This window comes from Protopterus annectens, chromosome 14.part0 (assembly GCF_019279795.1).
Source record: "Protopterus annectens isolate FY-2018-M chromosome 14.part0, PAN1.0, whole genome shotgun sequence".
NCBI lineage: Eukaryota > Metazoa > Chordata > Ceratodontiformes > Protopteridae > Protopterus > Protopterus annectens.
In genome coordinates, this window is record NC_056748.1 from 1,052,297,224 (window position 1) to 1,052,320,943 (window position 23,720).

The 23,720-nt window shown below is 37.7% G+C and overlaps 1 protein-coding gene across 2 annotated transcripts in view; it reads left to right on the plus strand.

The window, feature by feature from the left end:
- HPDL (4-hydroxyphenylpyruvate dioxygenase like) overlaps positions 1 to 23,720 on the plus strand; it is a 555,822-nt gene that overhangs the window by 476,622 nt on the left and 55,480 nt on the right. The window contains exon 5 of one of the 2 annotated variants that reach the window (XR_006362808.1): positions 7,523 to 7,626. The exons of the other annotated variant lie outside the window; for it this stretch is intronic. The gene's annotated coding sequence lies outside the window, so the exon portion shown is untranslated. The remainder of the gene's footprint in view (positions 1 to 7,522; positions 7,627 to 23,720) is intronic. 2 annotated transcript variants of the gene reach the window in all.

Genomic DNA, 23,720 nt, shown 5'->3' on the forward strand with positions numbered 1-23,720 from the left:
TATCCTATCATCTGTCATCTCCCACTATATACCTGCTAGATCCCTCCGGAGCTGTAACCTAGATTTGCTACAAATCCACAAACTTAAAACTAAGAAAGGATGTATTCTCTGTAGCTATAATCTTTCCAGGGCCTGGAACAAACTCCCAATAGAGATAGGTCACTCAAGCAACTTAGTCAATTCAAGCTAGCCACTAAGGAATACCTGTTAAGCCAATGTACCTGCCTCTGTACCCACCCCCTCTTAAATAGCTTATCAACCCTAACTGCACACCTCTATCTGCTTCCAACTTATGTAACTTTCTTAAACTTTCTAGACCTTGTCTCACATTAACTTCTCTATCCTAGGCACATTACATACATTCTTATCTGCATAATGTAAGAGTTTACATCTAGTGACAAAGCTATTATTAGTCCTTCTGAATGATGTAGGATTCTAAATCTGACAGACATAATGATTAGTTTACTGTAGTAAATCTTTGTTTTTCATGTATTTGTTGCTTTGAATATTTTCTGTAAACCAGTTGATTGTTTACTTATTTTTGTAAATGATAATCTGTAGAACATATGGAGCTTTTTTCCCCGGGCCTCCACTGAAAAAGGACTACTTAGCTCAGTTGGACAAACCTGGTCAACAAATGTAAAATAAATAAATAAAATAAAATAAATAAACAGGGAAAAAAGAGCAGAAATAGATTATTTTTTATTGTCAGAAAGCTTAGTATTAGTTAAACAAGGAGTGCTATTGAGAGTTTTTCAGATCACAGGGCAATTTGGATAATGGTAAAGGGAAATGATGAATATATAAAAATAGGGAAAGGTATAAAAATAATGAATTAAGTGAAATGGGATGCTAAAGGGGAGAAAAGAGGTTATGACATTATGGCAAGATCATGTAGAAATGAGAGAGTTTTATACAGATTGGTCAGAATGGACGTTAAATTTTAAACTGAAAAATAAAAAACGCTATGTAGCATGGGAAAGAGAGAAGTTATACATGGAAAAAATAATATACAAGAATTTAAACAATGAAATGATTGTTTAAAGAACAATGATTTTTTTTTTTATTAAGGAACAGAAATGATATGATTTGAATACAAAAATAGAACAGTTATAGTTCAAACAGAGATATTTCCTGAAAGAAAAAAAAAGAATTGCACCATATTTAAGTAAAATAATTAGAGAATAATAGTGTAATGAGGGAAATGAAAGATTATTCAGGTAAAATGTGTAATACACATGAAAAGATTATAAATGTAGTTAAGACATTGTTTAAAGAGCAGAGAATAAAAACCTTGAAAGAATAAAAGGTATGTACATTTTCCAACACGCAGAATAAGGATTTAGGAAAAGTTATATGAATTGAGGAACTAGAACAGGCAATAAAAGTAATAAATTTAGATTCAGCAGCAGGACCTGATGGAATAGAATATGCAGTAGGGAGTCAATTGTCCAAATGTTGATAATCCGAAATGTCAGTTATCAGAACCAGCTTTCCAAAATTTTGAGGTAGGAAAAATCATAAAGTCTGAATTTATAAACATTATAAGTATTTGCTTGAGCATATTTTTTGGGCTTGTAGCCAGCTCGTGTGTGAAAAATATTTTTATAGTCCACTGGAATCGCTGAATGGTTGAAAAGTGTATTCCATGCAGAATAAACAATTTTAGAAGATTTTTTTTTATCCAGTGCAGTTATATGTTTGATTATCTGAACAGTTTGATTATCCAAACTATCCTAGGTCCCAATTATTTTGGATAATCGAGACTCCACTGTATGATTATACAGCAAAAAAAAATGGTTTATAAAGGTATTAAATGAATGCTTAGAAAAACATTTCAGGTATAAAGTGGTATCATTAGGTTTATATAGAAAAAAGAAGAGAAGAAAGACGTAAAATACAGATTATAAAATTTGTATGTATATAATATAAGTAAGAGGCTTAAAACGTGTGCATGTCAGCATTCAAGTATAATATAGTGAAGATTATGATAAATGGATGGTTTAGCAAAGATATAAAGGCAGAAAAGGGTTTTAGACAAGGCGGTACATTATTTGTATTAGTAATGAATGCTGAATGCAATATCTATGTATATGAATAAGGAAATGGATATTATGAGCTATATTTCAAATGAAGGAATAAAAACACCTATTTTGTTAAATTATACAGACAATACCATTATTACAACAAGGAATAAATCAAGTATGGATGCAGTGTTAAAACAAATGCAAGGTATTATACAGGTTATTGGTTTTGTATTAAATAAAGACAAAAGTCAAGGTTTAGATTTTGAGGGAAAGATTAGTGGAATACATTTCAATAAGGATAAAATTAAGATCCTTGGGTTAAACTTTGGGAAATAGAAAATTGTAAATTCCATAGGGAAATAAAAAATAGAAGTAGGAAAACATCTGCGTGTTCTTTGGAAGTCTTTTAGGCTTTCCTTTTAAAAAGAAAGTCTCTTTAATAAATTATGTGCTGTTAACAAAGATAGCTTATCTAGCTGGTGTTTATAGTCTTCCTTTAAACTTAGAGAAATATATATATATATATATATATATATATATATATATATATATATATATATATATATATACAGAGAGAGAGAGAGCATAATTTCTTTTATTTGAGGATTGAGGTTAAACCCTGTGAAAAGAGGGGTACTGTATGTGAAAAGTGAAAAAGGAGGTTTAGGGTTTATAAACCCTATAAGACCATATGTCCTCATTAAACTTATGTACAGTAATGAAATGTTTAAAGGAAAATGAAGGTTCATTATTAACAAAAATAATAGGTTTAAAATATAAAAACAGAATGGTTGATTGTTTTCTAGTTCAAGAAAAAGAAGAGTTTGTTGTAATAAAGAAATAGAAAATTATCAAGTCAAGATTATATTGTGGAAAATAAATATGAATGAAATGGTTTACTATCAAAATGTGGAAAATCAAAACAGTTTTCTAGTTTTTGATTTAATTAATTATCCAACTTTGGTAATACTGAATTACCAAAATGTCAAAAATAGTAATCATAGGAATCGACATTCAAACACTGGAAGTTCCAGTGTCGAAATTCCATGTTACTGCTAACATTTTTGCAGGTGAGCAAGCCCCCTTACTCCCCCCACACCCCTGGCATATTATGTATTCCAGTTCAGAGATCACACTACAGTGAGGAAAAGGGTAAATTTCCTGATCCCCACTGTAGTGTTGATATTTTGTCAGAATGTCAGTCCCATGTTAGTGAATGCAGACAACCATTTGCTTATGAGGATTCAAACATTTCAGAATTATCATTATGGAAAGTGGAAAACACGCATTCGACCATTCCAGTTTTGCATAAGTGGTATTTCACATTTTGATAAACCAAATAAAACTGATGAGAGAAAATGTTATGAAAAGATTATGGAAAATATTATAGGCTATATCCTTGGAAGGAATTAAATGGTGAGAAAAAGAATGCTATCATTGCAAGAATGAAAAGATGTAAAAGACATATAGAAAGTAGTTTTTTTTTTTATAGAGACTGTCTATACAAAAATTACCAGTAAAGGCGAATATGCCATATAAAATTATAAAAGATAAGAGTATGTTTATATTGTGAGGAATTTGAAACTTGTGAACATGTTTTTTGAAATTTAGTAGATCAAAAATGCTATGGAGAAATATTATAAAAAAGAAATATGTGAATAAATTTAAATATGTGAATAATTTAAACATGGATATAATCGAATTTGGGTATTATAGAAAAAAAATAAGAAAGCGGTTGAAAGTCTTGATAAAAAAATGTTTGGTATGCTATGGTTGGTCTGGAATGATAGGGTTAAGGAAATTATGTTTATTGAAAAATGGGATTTGGCAATGATGTTGAAGAAAATAAAGTACTGATTGTGGAAATTGGAGTGGGGGGGTCTAAAAATGAAGAAGTATGTGATTTATTTGATGAAGCAAAATGTAAAAAGAGGATGTGATTTGGAAATAGTGCATGTATTAAATAATTGAAAAATGTATATTCTAAATAAGAATGCACAGAATTGACTGTGTAATTATGGATTGTTTAAATCAAGAACCCTACTCTTTTTCAGCGGGGCACTGGTTGTTGTGATTCTTCCTGTTTCCAGTCCAGGTGCATTGGCTGCTCAGCTAAGCAGGAAGGAGTATGGTGGACACGATTGTGTCAGAAGAGTTACTGATTTCAAGTGTATCATTTGGAGAGCAGTTTACAGGGAAAGAGAGACTGGAGGATATGTTAGGTTTGAAGGCAGTTGTTCCTTTGCAAAATGAAGAACTGAAAGAGGCAGAGGCATGCAAGTCTCGAATAACATGCAGTGTGAAGGGAGAAGCATATGTCCAGAGTAGTGAGAAGGTGGTTGTACCTTTGCAAGATTCAGAAGTTATCTTTCAGGAAATGCTGTTTTAGGCAGAGGGCAAAACACAGGAAGCTCCAATAAGGATGGTTGCAGGATGTTTATCTGCAGGATTTAATTAATCAAAGTGAGACAGAAAGTGAAAAGGAGATTTTGTAGGGGGATATTATGGAGAAAATTCAAGAAGTGGAGGAATTGAAAAGATAGAAGCTGTATGCAGAATAAATAAAACAGAGAAAAAAGAGAAGATAAGACAGAATGAAGGAGCAAGAAGTATTTAGCAAGAATAGATTGTTAAGCAGAGAAAGCAGTGGACAGGTATGATATTTGGGATGACATAATTTCACAGTTGGGGATATCACAGAAAGAGGTTAGAAGATTCATTCATACTAATGATACTTTTTGTGACATTACATTTGAATCAAGATAGTACATGGAGAAATATTTGGAACAACATGAACTAAAGAAAAACTGCAATCCATGGAATTTATATGTTTTGCAAACATTTAACAGTGAGGCAGCAAAGAAAATTTGTTTAGTTTCAAACTGAATTAAAAAAAGAATCTCTAAAAGACTATTTAAAGACTGTATGTAAAGATGTTATGGACATTACAAAATAATGATAATAGAGGTTTATAGACAGTGGGGTTGGGAGTGTTGTGTTGTACTGAAAATGGAAAATGAAAGGATAGAACATATTCCAGGTATTATAAATGTAGAAGGAAACAAGGGTACTGTAAAATATTAGGGGCAACAAAAACTTGTCCCCCCAAAAAAAACTAAGAAAGAAAAAGATGGAAAGTTTAAAAAGTTAAAACAAGATAATGACATTTTAGAAAAAGAATAACATTGGAAGAAGTGAGTAATGTGTTAAATATAGTAAATGTAGAACATTGGAAGAAGTAAGTAATGTGTTAAATATAGTAAATGTAGAATCACCAACATATATGGATGGAATAGATGATTATATGTAATAAGATATGTTAGATTGGCAGAAGAAGTACTTTGTGGAAGTATTAAATGAATGGTTAGAGGAAGTTTTGGACAAGAAGAAATATGTGTTTGGAGTTATGAAATTTGTATGGAAAAAGGGGAAAGAGTATATAAGAAATTGTTGACCAATAGTTTTAAATAATTCAGATTATAAAATGTTATGAGGTTGATAGAAAAGAGATTGGAGACTAAATTAAATAAAATATTAGAAAAAACATATTTAGAAAAAAGGGAAAAGGAAGCCAAACATTGTTAATGATAATATGGGAAATTATAGTTGATGTAATAAATAGGAAAGCAGAGGTTAAAATCATGACTGATGATTTGAGTAAGGTATTTGGCAGGATGCAACATGAAATTTTATAGGACATATTGAAAAAATATAAGTGAGAAGATAGTAAAAGTATTTATTTCAGCATATGAAAAAATAAATTAAAGCTTGTAGTGAATGATTAGTTAAGTCAAGAAATAGATGTAAAGAACATTATAAGACAGGGATGTCCAGTGAGTAGTATTTTATTTGCATTGGTTATTAATGCAGTGATTAGTAAGTTTAATACATCATTAAAAGTAGCAGAATGTATGACTATAGAATAGATTAAAGTACCAATTATGTTCTCTTATGTGGATGATATTGTTTTAATGACAGAGTAAAGACTGGATAGAAGTAGCCATTAAGCAACTTAATCGATATCTGAGAGGTGCAGGAATGATTATAAACAGGGATAAAAGTAAAGAGAGAGGAATATTATGTGAAATAGAAATATTATGTTTTATATGGAAGAGATAGCAGTATTAGCTATAAAATTTGATAAGGAGATGGAATACAGCAATGGGAAGATGTAATACGAAAAGTAAGGAATATATATGTATTTTGGAAAACTTATACATTGTCACACAAAAATATATTTAATAAATGTTTTATTATTGGGAACAATTGCATATTTAGCAAGTGTGTTTATGATCCCTATAGAATATGAAAACAAATTAATGTTGACTGTGTTTTCATTTGTATGGGGAGCCAGGTTAAATCCAGTGAAAAGAGGTGTGTGATATGTTAAAGAAAAAGGAGAGTTGGATTTGATAAACCCAATTGTTTATGCAGCTTCACTGAATTTATACAAAGTACTGATATGGTTAAAAGAGGACAATAAGTCAGTAAGTACAGTAATGAAAAAAGTAAAAGAAAAATATGGTATATCATAAGTTAATTTAAAAGAGGTAAATGTTTGAATCGGGAAATAAAAGTTTATCAAGAAAAAATGTTATGGAAAATAAAGATGGTGATATAGACCATATTAGGAAAGAATTATATTTAAATATAATGAATGCATATTACTGTGTTTTCTGTGGTAAAAGCCATGCAGTTGAGATTAGAATGGTATAAGAAATATGTAGCATGTAGAGATTTTCTACGGAGATTTTCAATCAGTAAATTAGCAGTTAAATCGAATATGCCGTATAAAAAATAGAAGAAAAAGTATGCAATTATTGTGATGAGGCTGAAACAGAACATGTTTTTTTAAGATGCGAAAGGGTGAAAAAATTATAGGGAAAATGATGTGAACATAATGTCTTGGAAGATATTAAATGAATAAAAGCATGGATATATTGGAATATGCCTATTGTAGTAAAAGGAATACATCAAAATATAGAAAGATGGTTTATATTTGTGTCTTTCGGCTTTTTCTGGTTAGGGGTCGCCACAGCGGAACTCTGGTCCGCTAATGATTGTCAGTAGAGTTTTACGTGCTGGCTTGCTGGGCCTAACGCACAACCTTCAACGAAGGAACGCCCATTCACGCATGTTGCCACACACAAGACGCTCTAACTGAGAATCAAACGGACAACGTCTAACTGAGGCAACAATGCTACCGCAGCACCACCACCGCAGTTAGAAAGATGGTTTATATAATGTGGACTATATGGAACCCAACATTGAATAAATTAAAATTTAGTGGGAAATAGATATTGGTAGAGATATTGAAAAAAATAAACTTTTGATTATTTTTAAAAAGGGTGGATGTCAGAGTTCCTTCTCTATTTCCATTCATTTTCTATGTATAAAGTTATGCGTTGATGAAAGATGAATGTAAAAGGCAGTAAATATGTGCAAATGTATATGTACATATTGTAAATACTGTAAATATGGTATTTAATATAAAGGTCTCCTACTCCTTGGAGCTGCTAGATGATGCAAGAAGGCTACTACAGCAGCAAGAAAGAAATTTGAGGGAAGTAGCAGCATGGAGGAGGAGCGAAAAACTTTGGTGAGTTTGAAGACAAATTTGTTCGATATGGATCTTCAGAATGTAAACAAAGATTCTTGTGTGGTGTATGTTATAAATGATCAGCATCTAGCTATTTCCTTGGAGAAAGAAGTAAGTGATTCTGTGGAAGTGGCCTAGATAACAGACCTGGTGGCAGGAGGGCTTAAATATGATGTTCTGTTAAAAATAATTGATCAGGATGATCCAGGTGACAGTTCTGCTGTTTCATAAGTTGCACTAGATGATAATTTTTTGGAACTGCTGAGGATTTGGAAAATGAACCAGATGAAGTTGCAGTAGAGAACGCATTATGCAGGAGTGACAAAGTAAAAGAGGAAAGCAGCTACATACTGAGAAGGGGTCTGTTTTTGTGACAGCAGATAATGCAGTAACTAAAACATTTGCAGCAGTAACAGCAGGCAAAAAAGGAAAGCAGCAAGAAAACTGCAAGTAAAAGTGTATTTAAAAACAAGAGAAGATCAGCTGTGAGAATAAAAACAAAATATGACACTGTAATAGTAAGATCCGATGTATGGGACAATTTAGTAACTGTTCTGGGTTGTGAAGCTCAATAATATGTATTTTATACATAGGTGTGTACTAGGCTAATTGCTCTGGAGCCTTTACAAGCCTAGCCCATAGGATTACCCTGGCATCTTGCCACCCGACCTTAGTTCCCAGTGCCTCTGTTGATTAGAACCACTGGAGTGAACTTTGGGGTGAATTTTCAAGAGATACCTTGAGTGGATGGGAAATAGAAGCCAGTGAGGTGCTCTGTTTGACATGTACGGGAAGTCTATTCCATAGCATGGGCAGTCTCTGGGTTATGAACCTGTCCCTCCAACATGTTCTGTTGATTGTAGTAATGAGGTTGAGGTCTCTGGAGCATGTGGTGTGGTGGGATTGTGATTTCCCTACATGTAGCATTTCTAACAGAGCTGGGTTAGACATGGCTTTGTAAGTCAAGCAGAAATTGCCTGCAAGTAGGCGATATGAGACAGAGAATAGTTGGAGTTTTTTGAGTCTGTCCATATAGAACAAGTGATGTTCTGTAGTCCTATCTCACCTTCATTCTTGCATATGGAATCGGAGCCGATCCTCTGCTCTGACTCTGCCTATTTACAAGCTGGAAGTCTTCTAGTTGGCTCGTGGCTAGGTAGGTATCCCATGGTGCACCAGTACAATCCCCAGATCTCGTTTGCCACGTCAACGAGTTTGGTTGTGCTTCTCTTTGGCTCTGGCTAAGTGTTGCATTTACTTAAACCTTTTTCCAAAATTTTTGGCTCTGTTTAGTTAAAATAGAAAAAAAAACTGTTACTGTTTTATTGATAGTTAGCGTAGTTGCTATTAGAGTACTTAGCTTTATGCTTGCGCCATTTGGTGCAATTGTTGGCCTTTGGCCTTTTTTGACTTAGTATTGCTATCCTGTGTGCTGGTTTTCGTGTATTCATAAACTTAGTAGTTGTAGGCGCCTTTTGTGCTCTGTTAGACTGTGTGTTGTTAATAGGCTTGTCTAGTTTGGCGGTTTTCCGCTTGTTACTTTGTTAGCATTGTTGGATTTGCTATCATTGTTAACAGAACTACATTCTGTTATTTCTTGTCATAAGTCTGAGTTTTTGCGGATTCCCACTTGTTTTGCTGATATTACTGTTTGAGTGTGTGAAATTCTATCCTTACTGTAACTTTCTAGGTCTGTTTTAGTTGGAAGACCTAGTTTCTTCATTTCTTTTCCTGCTCGGGCTAGGCCCGTTTAAGTTACAGGACCTAGTCCTCATGGTGTCCTCCTCTTTCCTGCAGGGCTAGGCCCGTTTTAATTAGAGGACCTAGTCCTCCTTCTCCTTCTCTGTGTGCGTGTGCCCATTCTGTGAGAATGTCCAAAGAGAGTAAGGATCATAAGCCATTTAGCTTTAAAAAAATGTATTAAGTGCTCTCAAAAAATGTCCATAACGGATGGTCACGGTAACTGCGTTTACTGTTTGGGGGGGGCCATCCATTTACAGGAGACGTGTTTATTTTGCCATGCTTTTAGTCCTAGGGTGTTGCAAGAGAGGAAAAACAAGCTCATCCTAAAAGGTCTTCTTAAACCTCCCTTTGAGGAAGATCTATCTAGCTCTTTATCCTCTTCCAAATCTACTAAGGGAAAGTCTAAATCCTCTGAGGGCCTTCCCGACATCGGCTGGTGTCTCGGAGCCACCTCTTAAAATCACCAAATCAGACAAATCTACTGTCTCTTCGACTCCACAGACTTCGGTGCCGACTGAGAGCAGTATGGGGATTACAGAGTCGGTTCCAAGTATTTCGGAGCCGACCACTGAGACCATTTCACGGAGCCAGTCTATGGATCCTGTACCGGTCTCCAATATATTTAAATCTCTGATAACTCAGAGATCCTGCTTTCCTACTCTGTCATCCAGGTCTTCCAAGAGTTTATCGGCAGAAGATGTGGAGAGGGTAGCGCTGAGACTGTTGAAGTCATCTGCTTTGCCCAAATTGCTGTTGGCCACGACCCAGTCGGTTCCAGAGCCACTTGAGTCTGTTCAGCCCTCTGCGATCATTCCGCCTCTGAGCCATGCTGGTCTTTTGAGCCAGAGTGTTTAGTACCACTGGTGGAACCTTTGGTTCCGGCTCCCCCTGTGGCTGCTTTGGAGCAGAGTTCTGCTCCGACACTTTCGGCACCATCAGTAGTGTCTAGGGACCAAAGATCCCCAGTCGGCCCGACAGGGATGCTTAGAACTGAACTTCGGTTCCAAGTCTTCCTCTCGGCGCGTCGGCTAGGGTGAGTTCGGACCCTATGTCTATCTCAGACCTGATGGCTCTGGAGCCGACGACATCCTCAGTCTCCTGAAAACCGGTGAGGTCTTTGGAGCTGGAGAGGTCAGCGTTCGAGATGAGGAGTGTGCTGGCCCGATCGTCAGCTCCTACCAGAGGTACCGAAACTCTTCCCTAAAGCACCTACTTCTGTCTCAGCTCCTACTCCCTCCATGGACAGCAGAGACCCTCAGACTCAGGAGCCACCGGCCAGTGGCCCCCACTCTTCCGAGACTCCCCAGAATGTCCTTCTGAGGAGCCCCTGCGGAAGAGAACATGTAAGAGGAAGCATGTAGACTCCCAGTTTGAGTCTCTGAACTCTGACACCTCAAGGAGTCAGAAGGGTCCCCCAAGTCATCCTCTGATGATGTCTCCTTCGTAGACATCCTGGAAATCCTTAAGCAGAGATGTGGCTGGCCCACTGTCACCCCTTCTGATGAGGAGTCTGTGTACCTGAAGGCTTTTGGGTCTCAACCTTCAGCCTCTTGTGTGTCTCTACCCTTCGATGAACTGATGGATCTAGTTAGTCTGAAGGTGTGGGATACTGCTGATGCCATGGAGCCAGTCCCCAAGAGACTGAATGTTTTCTTTCTACCCCTCCTGAGAAAGATTTTTTTGTCTAAGGGTGTTCCCGTAGATGCCATGGTGGTGGCGGTGGCCACTAAGAAGGAGCTAGCTGAGACTTCTTCTGTTCATCTGCCGAATAAGGAGTCTCAAATGATGGACAGATACGGGAAGCATATCTATAGTTCTGCAGCATTTACCCTTAGATCACTGAACTACCTTACTCACTTCATGAGGCTTCAGAGAGATCTCCTTAGAGTTAGGAGATTCTTTACAAGGTACATGTACTGAGGGAGTCCCTGACAAGGTTTCTGCCCAGTTGTCCACCTTGAACTCTATCATCAACTCTTCCATGCGGCTTATTTCATATGCAGCCGATGGAGCGAGTAGAGCAGCAGGTTCAAGAATTTCCCTAAGGCATCATTCCTGGATGTGTTTGTGTAACTTTGCAGAACCGTTCAAGTCTACCTTTACCAATGCCCCCTTTGACGGTTCCTCATTGTTTGGATCCAAGGTAAAGGACACTCACCCGGTGAGCGAGAAGGAAAAACACACTCTGCCGTGGAAGTACATTGTACTGTACCCTCTAGACCATACTCTAAGGGTCAGAGGGGAGGTAAGATGTGGTTCAAGAAGTCCCAGAGGTTTTTCCAAAAGGCACAGGGTGACTCCTCCTTCAGAGGAGGAGGAGGAAATGGTAGACATTGCCCTAGAGGAAGGGGTGGTCTGCAAAACCAGGGAGGTCGCGATTCCTTTCGGGGCCGGCCTTACCAGCACTTCTGATGTGGGGCCTGACTGTGCTTCTCTGGGGCCGGTCGGGGGCGCATTTCTTTGTATCCAGAAGCCTGACTGGGGTATCACTCAAGTCAAGTGGGTACAAAGAATTATTACCAGAGGTTGTCATACCCTTTTCTCTTCCGCCTTTTGTTCCCAAGAGGCTCCCGGATGTTGCACCCAATCACAGGGATCGGACAACTGTGGAGGTCAACAAGTTGCTGTCAAAAAGAGTCATCCAAACCGTCCCAGCAGACCAAATAGGATCCAGAACTTACTCCAGATTCTTTTTTAGTGCCAAAACGTACAGAGGACTGGAGGCCCATTCTGGACCTCAGCAGATTGAATGAATCAGTAAAGAAGGGCAAGTTCCGGATGGTGACACTACAGTCTATACTTCTGTTGTTAGGGAAAGACAATTGGATGTGCTCAATAGATCTCCAAGACGCCTACTACCACATAAAAATGGATAGGGCATCGAGGAGTCATCTACGCTTCCGGCTGTGAGCCAGTCATTACCAGTTTCGTGTTCTGCCCTTTGGTCTCGCCACAGCCCCCAGGGTGTTCACCAAATGTATGGCAGTAGTGACAGCTCATCTGAGACGTCAATGATTCCAGGTGTTTCCATATCTGGACAACTGGCTCTTGACCGCCCCCACCAGGCATCTACTTCTTCAGACCAGGGACGCTTCTGTTCAGCTTTGTGCCCAGCTGGGAATTTCTATAAATTGGGAAAAATATGCCTTATTGCCCTCTCAATCTGTGATTTTTATAGGTGCAGAGTTAGACACAGTAGACATGTTGGACAACAAACGAACAAACCAATTAAAAAAAACAAACTGCAAACTGGTGCAAAACCACACTGAATCCAAAAATAAAAGTTAGCGCTTTCGTTTACTGAAATTAGCAAACTTCATCAGACAAATCAAGTAAATACAAATACCCTTATATAAGCTTTCAAGTCATGACATCATTTCCTAATTAAATAAACCAAGCCTCAATGTAAAGTGCTAAAACACCTGCATAATAAAATACAAGTAAATACAATCTATTAAAAAATATATATATTTAAACAATGAATAGCATCAATTAATAAATATATTATATACATATTGTCACCTCAGAGTTAGACACTGCCCGTTCGATTCTGAGTTAGAGCATCTTCTATGTGGCGACATGTGTGAATGGGCGTTCCTTCATTGAAGGTTGTGCGTTAGGCCCGGCAAGCCAGCACGTAAAACTCTACTGCCAATCATTAGCGGACCGGAGTTCCGCTGTGGCGACCCCACAAACAAACCTGAAAACATATAAAAATATATGAAGGTCAAAAAAGATTTGCAAGGGTGGATTATGGATGAACATTTGGACAGGTGTGAGTTAAGATGGCAAATAATTCCAAATGCATATAATCACCCTGGACTAAATGATAGTTGCTCCATAACCCCCCTATTAAAGCTTATGCATTATGGCATAATATGACATATATATATATGAATTATGTTTATAAAATGTATGTTTTATGAAATACAGGATTAATCAAACATAAATTGTCTATTTAAGATGTTTTTTATATATAGTATTTAATTTTATTAAGTGTATATAACTAAGTTTTAATTAACTAATACATTGTGTGACTTTAAAATAGGGGTATATATTGTGTTTTTTTTTGTTTTGTTTTTTTATTTTTTTGTGTGAAAGTGTTGTTCTGACGTTTGTTAAACGAAAGCACTTATCAACCATTCAATAAAGTGTGTGGTTTAATTTCCTCGGTTCTGGTTCTTCTGGAGGTTGCTAATCACACTTGTACAACTATAACAAATCCTCACAAATTAGTTTGTACCCCACAAATGCAGAAACGGCAATTTTAATCTTTTATTGTTTGTATACTCTCTAATTGTCCTTGTAAAAGATTTTTGGATATGCTCAAGTCTCATAAACTGGACATTATCAACCTGGTGGGGGAGGGTGGAAGTCCCTGTACAATTATCGACTTGTGTAATGTTACTAAAATACAAGTTTCCTTTAAAATTTGTCAGGCAAAAGAGAATTGTGTTAGGAAAGAGAAAACAGAAGTTTATGAGATGAAGTTGTTTTTTCAGTCAACAGAATGATGTGATACAAAATGTATAGTTTATTCAGCCTGTCACTGTTGACTGAAATTATGCAGCATCTGGTTGATTACTACAGGAGTGTGATTGGGGGCATTATCCTGTTATTGAACAGGAACATAACCCTGAGTTGTGTTGTTTGTTTGAGTTTAAGGGGTTTCTGTTTGTCTCTTTTAGTTAGCATGAAATGGTGTTCCAAAGTCTTCAGACATAGTAAGAATGTAGTAAGACCCTGCAGTATTATGAGTGGAAGTGTTTCACTTGGTTCACTTCCGTCTGTCAAATCATCAGTTTGTCAACAGTGACAATCAGGAAATTACTCAAAAGCATTGTTTCTCTAGTGCTGAGGAAAACTGAGTGCATGTAGGTAAAGTAAGTTTGTCAACAGTGACAGGAAATAAAAGCACTTTTTTTGTAGTGCTGAGGAAAATTGAGTTCATGTAGGTAAGGTAAGTGTGGGTTGGGTTTTTTTAATTCCAACATTTTATGATATGCCAAAAGTTTCAGTTTTAAAAGTCAGAGTTTTTGTTGTATTGATCACAAGTTAATCTAAGAGTAAAGGTTAGGGAAGGAGTTGGATATAGTGTTGTGTGTGTTTGTATGTGCTGCTATATGTTGTGTGTTTGGGTTACTTGTGTAGTGGTAGTATTACAGATAGTATTTTCCTAACATAAGGAAAAGGGTTGGGGCTAGGAGCAGGGTTAGGATTAGCTGACATTAGTAAGGTGATGTAGGGGGGAACCCTGTCCATCCCAAATGTGCTAACACAGGTACACACACACACACACACACACACACACACACACACACACACACACACACACACACACACACACACACACACACACACACACACACACACACACACACACACACTTCTCATAAACGAATACAGAGACACTGTGGTAGTTTGATAAGCACTTTTGTTCCCCTTTATTCCATATAACGGAACTTCATCAGATAAAAATACCTTACACACATCCTCTTTAATATTGGCTCCAATAAAAACAGCCAATAAATTGTTTTGGTTCCTCTTTTATATTAATGAAACAATGTATTTTAATGTATTACTGGTTGTTATTTATTGGCTGTTTTTTTATTGGAGCCAATATAAAAGAGGATGTGCATAAGGTGTTTTTATCTTATGAAGCTCCGTTGTATGGAATAAAGGGAACAAAAGTGCTTATCAAACTACCACAGTGTGTCTGTTTTGTACTGCATGAAGGCTTTGCACTTGTATTTGTTTTATTTTGGTTACATGCATGTTTTGGATTATTAGTGGGCTTCTCATAAATGAATAGGTGTCATACCTCTCAACCTCTTAAAGCAAAATTCTGGAGAAAGCCATAAATAGTGGGAGAAAGGCCCAAAAATTGGGACAGTTTTTAAATATTGCTCTTTGATACTTAGACGTTGATATAACAACAGGTTTTGTATTAGCATGAATTTTCTGAAGGGTATAAAGTCTGAAACTGAAATGTCTGCCATTATTTTCTAACTTCACTCTTTAAAGATTTGCCACTAATTTGCCATAAAACCACAATTTTATGAAAATGGATAAAAAATATAAGGCAACAATCTAGAAATTCTGTGAAAAGCTGTACAGTTGAGAGGTAATGATAGGTGTGATGTGCTGTTTTCATCCATTACCAGTATTGATAAGGTGCTTTTATATCCCTTTGAGGCAATTGTTCATTTCCAAATGTTCTGGTAAACGATCCCTATAATCCAAAATACCTAAAAGACAGTGTAAATTTAATGCACTTTTTACAGTGATGTTTTGTAAGTTTTGTATATCTACAAAATATCTTATATTTTTTCAGTCTTTTCCTTCTATCCTTTGATAGCCTTATCTTCATCATGATCAACCACCCTTTCACATTTTCTACATGGGATCAGGGTGTCATGTTAACTATTGCCACCTCTCTTCATTAAATGCCACTCTACAACCATCTTCAACAGTCATATCTGTGTGTTGCAGGTCTTCTCACATGCAATCAGTCCATCTCTTATCTGGGCATTCTCGTTTCATTTTATTTTCTTCCCAAATTGTCTTTTGCTTTCTTGCACATGTGCCCAGATCACTAAAATCTGTTCCCTTTGACTTTCTCTGTAACCGGTGCTGCTTTGGCTTCTGCTCTGTTGTCATCATTTCTTTGTCCCACAGTGTGCATCCTACCATCTGTCTCTGGTACTTCATCTCCATCACATCTCCCTACCTCTGTTGGTCTTGTCTTCACTGACCTGGTTTCCTTCCCATACAGAAATACTGGTTACAATACTGTTTTGTCTGTCACACAGTACTGACAATCCGTGCTTCTTGGCTACATCACCTCTGATTCTATCTTTGATGCCATCATTCAGACTGTCCTCTTAAACTACCTATCCTATATAGTTGAAGTTGTTAACTTGTTCTACCATTTTCTCATTTTTCAGTTTCTTCTGATTCCCCCATTTGCTGCTATAACAATTGTCTCATCTGTACTCAAGTTTCATACCATATGTTTTCCATTTTGCATTCCGTTCCTGTTCAAAGTTTGCTTGTAATGCCAAATCATCCACATACAGCAGCTTTGTTGATCTGTCCCATCTGTTAGTAGTCCATCGCCATTATGAATAGCAGTGAGATCACAGCTGAATCCTGATGCATACTTACTTCTACTAGGTATCTGTCTTTGTACTTAATGTCATTGGGTGCTTGTATGTACAAGCCTGCAGTAATTCTCTCAATGTTTCCTTGATTTTGAATAATTGCAAGACTGCCCAACTTAGTTTTCTTGGGACCTTGCCATATGCTTTCTCCAAGTGTAGGAATGCCCAGTTGGACTCTTTCCTTATCTCTAGCTTTTTCTTCACTGTTTGTGTCACTGCAAACATTGGTTAGGTTATGCTGTATTCGAGCTGAATCCAAACTACTTGTCACCCATCTTACGTTCAACTATAGTGTATTTGTTTAGCAATCATTCTGTCTCCAGCACTTTCATGCAGTGTGAGAGGAGTTTGATACTTCTGTACTACCCACAGTTGTGAATACCCCCTTTGTTTTTGTATGGCACTATAATATTTATTCTCCAGTAATCTGGGATATGTTTTTTTCTCCATACTGATATGAGTACCCCCAAGAAGCATTTCTCCCCTAACTTGTCTTTTAGGGTGGGCTGCTTTTCCTCATTCATCATAGACTGCGCATGGGACAGTACAGCTTCTGTTGGGTTTTCTTCATTTAGAAGCTATTGGAAGTACTCCTTCGATGTCGAACTATCCCTCATGAATGGTGTCTGATGCCTATCTTCTTTATCTTTCTGTCTTTGCCTTACAATGTAATACAGCTTATTTGCATTATTTGCTGAGTCACTTTCCAGAAGATGCCTTGTTCTTCTATTGCAGCTGTTCTCTTAACCTCTAACCTGGTCCATCTTTTCTATCTCCCATTTTTTCCTTCACTTCTTTCTTTTGATAACTTCACCATGCGCTTTCCTTCCGTATCTTATTTCCATTGCTGGCTAGGCCACATATCTGTTCTATATTCCTCACACGTTTTGAGATGCTGCCATTCTTCTTTAACTCCACCTGTTTCTTCTTTTTCCTGAGGTGCTAGAAACCTGAGTATTACCTTGAACTCTCATGCTTTTACTGCAGTCAAGTTCCAGGTCTCCAGCATATCTGTGTTGACTGTCGAGCCTTTTTTGACCATTGCTTGCAGCTGATTGTGGCAATCAGTGGTTTATTTTGTGGGCCAACTTTTTCACTGGTGTTCATTTTGCAGTCTCTGATTCTGTCCCAAGTCCACCTGAGTAGCTCCCTGGCAATTTTTAAATGTAATCTTGTGAATATCTATCTTGCTGAATCATATACTTGCTACCATCAAGCCATTTGCCAGACAGAAGTGTAGAATGGCCTCCTTTTCTTTGTTCCTGTAACCTTCTCTCAATCATCATCAACCCCCCTTTTTTCCAGTTTCTAAATGGTGTCTGGGTGTCATGTTGACTGTCGCCATCTCTCTTGGTTCAATGCGACTCTCCTACCTTCTTTGACAATCAAGCCTGACTGTCACATGTCTTCTCTCACACAATTCATCCATATCTTTGCTGGACACATTTGTTTTTTCTTGCCTTCTTCCAAAGACACAAATACCAAAGCCGACAGTATTCCACCACCAGCAAGATAGGTCCAGGAAAGAAAAATGCAGGCTAAGGAATATTTTCAACAGGATTGAGCGCTTTCGTATACAAAATATATATACTTCATCAGAATCACATCTGAAAACACAAACACCAAGTTTAAATACCCTTCCCAATGTGTCACATGGTGAATTAAATCATCAAAACACCCATTAAATAAAACACTGGTAAGATGCATGCTCAAACTAAAACTTGTTCTCTGTTTTGAACACTCCACTTCCCAGTTACAATACTTGAATTAAGCCAAGCAAAAAACAGAAATAATCTTTTTCACTTAAAACATTTTTTGCATTGCTAATTAATTTTTTTAAAGTATACATCAATAGCCTACTATACATTGTAGGACTTTAGTTTTAAAACACAAGCTAATGAAACACCTTCAATGAGGCCAGGGGGGGGGGGGTGGCATTTAACCTGAACTGCCAATGCAGTTCCCTTTCTTCTAACTTATCCTGCCATGGTCGCCCCTGAGGTCTTTTTCAAAACAAAAAAATCGAAAACTATGACCAGGGTACTCAGTGATGTGTTTAGCTGTCCTGTTTTCTCATATCTGTTTTGTGTTCATATATATGCTCTTTAATTTTCCTCTTTGTCACCCACATAAAAACTCCTAGAAAGGTGGCATACAGTGGCATAAACCACCCCCACACTGTTGCAATTGCAATAATTCCTGGATCTGATGGTCATTTGATTAAATATCAAACTATCACCTTCCAGCATGTCATTGCAATAATTGCAACAGCCGCACTTGTGGGTACCAGCCTTTTTGTTACTGCATCCATATTCAAAATGGACTGAAGTATGCTCAAGAAAATTTTTGATGGTCTTGCCTCTCTTAAAAACCACTGTGGGATTGTTTCCTAACTTTCCCCCCAATTCTTTAAACAAAGAAAAAATCTGCCAATTTTGATCAAAATGCCCCTGAGGCTTCATTACAAAACTCAGTAACAAAGACTTTTTGCAGTATAGAACCACTAGCCTGTCTCATGGAAAATCCACTAGTAGCCAAAGTGGAAGTAGAATGTATTAGAGGTACTATATCTCCCTTCACCCATCTCTCCAAGACATTGTCATAGATTGTGGCTACAGTGCCTTCAGGGTATCCACTTTTAACTAACATGTACCACAATGTCTCACATTCTTCCCCAAAAAGGTTGTAAGAAGAAACCATTCTGGTGGCTCTGATATATTGGCCTTTTATGATCCCCATTTTTTTGATGGAGGGGATGGTTACTCTCAAAATGTAATAGGTTGTTACTATATGTAGGTTTTCTATAAATCTTGCTGGCCCATTGTTTATTCTGATAATTCTTAAAGATAGTGATATCTATATAATTGGTGCTGTCTGTTTGAATATTGTGGGTAAACCACAGAAAAGGTGTGGAGGTGTTGATAAAATTCATGAAATCCTGAATCTCCACTTGCGATCTATCCCAGATGATAAAAATATCATCCAGGAAACAGAGATACAGCCTCTAAGGTTTTGCCTCAAAATGTCTAAAAAGGACCTGTCATTCCCATTTTAGCAAAACTATGTTGGGAAATATGGGGGCAAAAGATGCCCCCATAGCAACCCCCTTTCTCTTCCTATAATACTGTCCCTCCAAAAAAACAAAGTTGTATTTCAGAACCAGTTCCATGCATAACACTAAAACATTGACAGTGTCATTATTAAGCTCAGTACACTCGTACAAAAAATCCTGGAACCATTCCAAGCCTTGTTCATGTGGTATGATATTAAACAATTGTATCACATCCACAGTTAAAAAAACACAATCCCTAGAAAATTTCAGATTTTTCATTTTACACAAAAAGTCCCATGAATCCTTGCAAATATGTTCAAAGGTTTCCAAACACTTTTTAAGCAAATAATCCACATCAACCCCGAGAGAGTGGATTTTAGACTTACTAGCATTGACAATTGGTCTCATTGGTGGGTCAGTGATGTTCTTGTGGATCTTGGGAATCCCGAAAATACACAGAATGACAGGATGGAAAACCTGTGTAGGAAAATTCTTCCTGTCTGTCCCAAATCTTCTTTTCTATATTGTCTTCTGCTTTTCTGTGCACATGTCCAAACCACTGTAATCTATTCTCTTTGAGTTTCTCTGCAATTGGAGCTACTTTGGCTTCTGATCTGATACCCTCATTTCTTAGTCTGTCCCACAGTGTACATCTTACAGCTTATCTCAGGCATTTCATCTCCATCACCTGTACGTTTCTCAACTGCTCTGCCTTTACTGCCCAGGTTTCTCTACTGTACAGTTGTACTGGTCTCGTCTCTGTTTTGTACACATTGCTTTTCAGCTTCTTTTGCATTAATCTGCCATACACTACTCATGACACATTGTGCCAGTTGGCTGCAGCCCCTCTGATTTTAGCTTTGCATTCAGACTTCCCTTCTCTTCAACTGCCCCTCCCAGATGCTTGAAGCTGTTAACTTGTTCTGCTGTTTTCTCTGTTTCATTTCTCATCTTCTTCTGATTTTCCCCATTTGCTGCCATTAGAGCTGTCTTATCTGTACTCAGTTTCATCCCATGTTCCTTCAGTTTTGCATTCCATTTCCTTATCCTTTGCCAAAGTTCTTGCTCAGTGTCTCATCTCATACAGCAGCTCTGTTGGTGTGTCCCCTCTCACCTGTTTGCTAAAGCAGTCCATCACCAGTGTAAGCAGCAGTGGACTTTGAGCTAAACCCTGATGCACACCCATTCCCATGAGAAACCTCTTTGTGAGACTGTACACTGTTTGTACTTGAGTCATTAGATCCTTGCACATAGCCTGCGCTAATTCTACCAATGTTTCTGGGAATTTGAACCACCACAGGACTTCCCAAATCAGCTTTCTTGGGACCTTGTCTCCAAGTTTAGGAATGCCCAGTTGGACTCTCCCCATCTCTAGGGTCTTCTCACTTATCTGTTTCACTGCAAACATTGGGTTGGCTGTGCTACATCTTGATCTGAGTCTGAGCTGCTCATCTCCCATCTTACTTGCTGTGTATTCATTTATTAATCACCCTCTTCAGAACTTTCATGCAGTGTAACATGAGTTTAATACCTCTGTAGTGCCCACAGTTGTGAATGTCCCCTTTGTTCTTGTCCAGTGGCACTGCTGTAGTCATCTGGGATGCACCTTTCTTTCCTTACTACTTGGAGTGTTCTCAGGTACCATTTCTCCCCTATTTCACCCAATATCTTTACCATATCTGCCCTAACCTCATCTGAGCCTGTTGCTTTCCATGGCTTCATTTTCCTTAGTGCTGTTCTTACCTCTTCTAGGGTGGTTTCTAACCAGTCTGACCTTCACCATAAACAAAAGCAAGCAAGTAAATAACTAACTAAATAAATAACCTTAACAGCATTCAATCCATGAAATCTTTCCATGATCTTGGCTGTTTTAAACCAAAAGTTTAAGGCTACAATCTCTTCAAGGTTGTATTTTGCCTTGCATTTGTTTACTTACCTGTTTATCAACATTAAAAGTCCAGTTTATGAAATTGTATTGTTTGTATTTTAGGGGTTATAACAGCCTTGACTAACAGCTGTTAACTTAATCATAGTCCATGCAGTTAATTTTGTGTATGTCCATGTATGTTTTCAGGGTCTCCTGTCAGATATGATGACAGGATTCTTGCCCAGTCTTCTTGGCTCCAGTTCTTTATTGTGGCATAAAACTCAAATGTCACTAAATAAAATTCCAAGTTCTACCGTTGGGTTGGCAACCATGCTGATAGCATACTCCGCTGTTAATATAGCGGCACTAATTTCTGATCATTCCCCACCTGCAGTTCTACAGTTTTCCTCAGAAATTCCTCTGCGGCTGAGGACACTGGTTAGCTACTCCTGGAACATCATGGTCACAGTACTATAAAGAATTTTTATAAATATAGTTACAAGTATAGAAAACTCCTGGAACAACCTCATGTTGATCAGGATCGAATGCAGGAATTGTTAAGGAGAGGTGAATTCAAACCAAAAGATGAAAGGTTAATACTGGCAGCCCAAGACAGTGAGCTACCTACAGACAAATGTAGGTTTTGTAAAACAGAATTTGAAACAGTCGCACACCTTGTTGCTGGTTGTGACACTCTAATAGGCTGTATTCCGAAAGCCATAATAATGTGGCAAAACTGTTGCACTGGTGATTGTGCAAACACTATGGTACTGAAGTGGCTGAAAAACACTGGAAACATGAGCCACAAACCATCATAAAAAATGATAAAGTCTACATCACATGGGATCACCCATTACCGACACTTCTTCAGAACTTCTCTGCCGCCTGTGCGACTGCCAACTCCTGTTGTCACTTTTTCGGAAAAAGTGATTTTGCACCATCTGACTTCAGATAAGTACCCCATAGGGTTTTTTATGCGAGAAAACCAGGTATAGTGGTCCATGAAAAGAAGACAAAAGTAGCATTAATCATTGCAGTCGCTACACCCAGTGACTACAGTGTTTTGCGTACAGAGAGAGGCAAAGTCATAAAAATATCAAGATTTGCAGGCAGAAACGAAAGCAATGTAGATGAAAGATACCCAAACAGTTCTTATAGTAGCAGGAGCAACGGGTCTTATAAAAAAGAATCTACAGTCGTATTTAGTTATTTTATCAATATATGTGACTCCATATGAATTGCAGAAAAAGTTATTACTGGGCACATTGTGGGTGCTGCGAAGAGCACTTCTGGCTGACATCAAAGATTGAAACAATACTAATTTCATGAACTTTAATTGTACTTAGACTTAGGAATGGGGTCCATTCCTGTCATGGTATTAGAAACCCAAAACACCTGAAGAAATTAAAAAAATGGAATTTGTAACTAAAATATAGTTTGCAATTGGCAGCAGAAGTAGTACGAGGAACTAAAAATGGGCAAGTCTGTGGCCAACTGCCCATGGCCACACCACTAGTGTAAATCCCAAAAAGACACTTGACACAGGTCTGTATAAAAGAAAAAGGTGTATTCAGCATTCCAGCAAATCAAAGTGCAAGTCCATTTGGCCTTGTATAGTCAAATAAAGAAAACAGTCCCTTAAGTGTTCAGTTCACACAGCTCCTCCAGGACAGAGACTGATTGAAATCAAAATTCCAAGGTTGTGGCCTCTCCCATGCCCAATTTTCACCTCTGTAAGCAGTTAATCCCCTTTTATTCATATGCTGCTGTATCCATAACATCAGGAAGTTTGCCTCTGGTGAACTCTTGTACGTCCGGCCATTATACAAAAGCTACCGCTAAGACGAGTTTGATGTCCTGTATCTCTTCTTTGGACGTCGATCATAAACTGATGTCTGGTATAAAGCGGACGTCAGCACACACCTTCTTCAGAACTTCTCTGCCGCCTGTGTGACTGCCAACTCCAGTTATAACTTTTTCGGAAAAAGTGATTTTGCACCATCTGACTTCAGATAAGTACCCCATAGGGTTTTTTTATTATCTGCTTGCTACTGCTTTTAAGTCAGGTAGGAAGGGCAGTTCTAGGTGTGGAAGGCAAATTCCACATAAGGACTTGCATGAGCTCTGCCTGTTTTGCTTAGGCCAAGAACACGGCCATGCCATCTGTAGTATTTGTCAGGCCTTCGTCCCCAAAACCCGTAGAAGTCACTTAGCATTGAAACTCTACCTGGAGAATCAGAGGCTTAAACAGTTAACTTCTGGTATGGAT